Here is a 2,939-nt window from a genome sequence, read left to right as displayed (position 1 = left end):
GCTACTGACTAAAATTTAGGTTTAAATAAAGAAGTGTAGTTGGATCCCCCAGAACATAGTAAAAGAATTGATGGTCTGTGCCCGAGTGCACATACAACCTACCTGTCATGACCTCGTAAGCACAGGAGCACCCAGTCAGGATGTGTGTGCTCCCATGTATGTGGACAAAGAAACTGGCTACTGACTAAAATTTAGGTTTAAATAAAGAAGTGTAGTTGGATCCCCCAGAACATAGTAAAAGAATTGATGGTCTGTGCCCGAGTGCACATACAACCTACCTGTCATGACCTCGTAAGCACAGGAGCACCCAGTCAGGATGTGTGTGCTCCCATGTATGTGGACAAAGAAACTGAACTGCGAAGGAAAACTAGTGGGGGCAGAGAAGGCTGGTCTTTCTTTGTTCAAGGCTCTGCTTTTGAGAGCTATCTCACAGAGCCAGGTCCTCGCACAAACAAACTGCTTCCTGGGGAAAGGAACGCCTTGAGGCTGGTCTCTCTCCACCACAGCAGCTGCAATGGAACAGTTAGGAAACAGGGAGAGCGTGTCGGTATTTAAGCAAGCTTGGTCTGCATGAGCATTGTCTTGTCCTGGTTCCACTGATGGCCTCTGGAGATGTCCTCACTGTAGAGGGGACAATCTGGTTCCCATGGCGTGACTGCTTCTGTTGTGATGGACTGTCTAAGCTTCTATCCTGGAGAACCTGCTCCCATGTAGGGCTGATCTCACTATGGGTCGTCTATGAGGCCTGAGCTTCTATCCTGGGGCACCTGCTCCCACGTAGGGCTGATCTCACTACGGGGTCGTCTGTGAGGTTCCACTCTTCTACAATCTAAGGTGACTGCAGGTTCAGGACAATGGCTGGAAACCTTCAGATGCCCTTTGGGGTTTTCAAAAGGACATTGTAAAAGGTGATGATAAGATGCCTCAGTTTTTCTGTCTTGACACTCTTTGTGTAAAGAGGTTAAGAGAGGCAAATTTAGAGCTAATCACTGGTATCACTAGTTTTCAGATGCACCTTTTAATAGATTTACTCCTGTATAGAGAACTGAACAAGTGTCTAATCAGTGGTGATAAAGTAAGAGACCCAGAAGCAAACCTCAGGCTTACGGTCAAGCATTTTTCCTGCTCTCAGCGCCATAGCTGGGTGCTCTGGCAGCCCACGCAGGGACTCCGTGCTTTCCTACGAAATGAGTCCTTGCTATAAGAACAAGAGCTCTGGGCTTGGAGAGGTGGCTCAGCAGTTAAGAGCCCTGGCTGCTCTCGCAGAGACCTGGTTCAATTCTCAGCACCCACATGGTGGCTAACAACCCTCCCCATCTCCAGTTCCAGAGGAATTTGATGTTCTCTTTCTGACCTCCATGGGCATTGCATGACATGCGTGTACTTACATACATGCAGGCAATGCATTCATACAAATAAAAATAATAATAAATAAAATGTATTTTAACTAACACAAGCTTGTTTTGGCTTCTGTGGTTTGCTTATCTGCTAACTTGGGCCATCAGGACCACCAGCATTACTCATGTGTGATGAAATTCCTTCTTTAAAAGAGTTTAGCCATTATTGGAGGGCTACTGACTAAAATTTAGGTTTAAATAAAGAAGTGTAGTTGGATCCCCCAGAACATAGTAAAAGAATTGATGGTCTGTGCCCGAGTGCACATACAACCTACCTGTCATGACCTCGTAAGCACAGGAGCACCCAGTCAGGATGTGTGTGCTCCCATGTATGTGGACAAAGAAACTGAACTGCAAAGGAAAACTAGTGGGGGCAGAGAAGGCTGGTCTTTCTTTGTTCAAGGCTCTGCTTTTGAGAGCTATCTCACAGAGCCAGGTCCTTGCACAAACAAACTGCTTCCTGGGGGAAAGAATGCCTTGAGGTCTGGTCTCTCTCCACACAGCAGCTGCAATGGAACAGTTAGGGAATGGGGAGAGTGTGTCAGTATTTTAGCAAGCTTGGACTAGGTGAGCATTATCTTGGCCCTGGTTCCACTGATGGGCTCTAGAGATGTCCTCACAGTAGAGGGGACAATCTGGTTCCCATGGCATGACTGCTTCTGTTGTGATGGACAGCCTGAGCTTCTGTCCTGGAGAACCTGCTCCCATGTAGGGCTGATCTCACTACGGGTCATCTGTGAGGCCTGAGCTTCTATCCTGGGGCACCTGCTCCCACGTAGGGCTGATCTCACTACGGGGTCGTCTGTGAGGTTCCACTCTTCTACAATCTAAGGTGACTGCAGGTTCAGGACAATGGCTGGAAACCTTCAGATGCCCTTTGGGGTTTTCAAAAGGACATTGTAAAAGGTGATGATAAGATGCCTCAGTTTTTCTGTCTTGACACTCTTTGTGTAAAGAGGTTAAGAGAGGCAAATTTAGAGCTAATCACTGGTATCACTAGTTTTCAGATGCACCTTTTAATAGATTTACTCCTGTATAGAGAACTGAACAAGTGTCTGATCAGTGGTGATAAAGTAAGAGACCCAGAAGCAAACCTCAGGCTTACGGTCAAGCATTTTTCCTGCTCTCAGCGCCATACCTGGGCGCTCTGCCAGCCCACGCAGGGACTCACTGGCTTTCCTACGAATTGAGTCCTTGCTATAAGAACAAGAGCTCTGGGCTTGGAAAGGTGGCTCAGCAGTTAAGAGCCTTGGCTGCTCTCGCAGAGACCCGGTTCAATTCCCAACACCCACATGGTGGCTAACAACGCTCCCTATCTCCAGGTCCAGGGGAATTTGATGTTCTCTTTCTGACCTCCATGGACATTGCATGACATGCGTGTACTTACATACATGCAGGCAATGCATTCATACAAATAAAAATAATAATAAATAAAATGTATTTTAAAAAGAACAAGAACTCTGTGGATATCCATAGGTTTCAGAGAGGCGGACTCACAGAGCGCTGGGGCCCAGCATGTCATAAATAATAGATTGCCTCCTG

Source organism: Nannospalax galili, unplaced genomic scaffold (assembly GCF_000622305.1).
Source record: "Nannospalax galili isolate Female #2095 unplaced genomic scaffold, S.galili_v1.0 scaffold17532, whole genome shotgun sequence".
NCBI lineage: Eukaryota > Metazoa > Chordata > Mammalia > Rodentia > Spalacidae > Nannospalax > Nannospalax galili.
Note: the sequence above shows the minus strand (reverse complement) of the source record.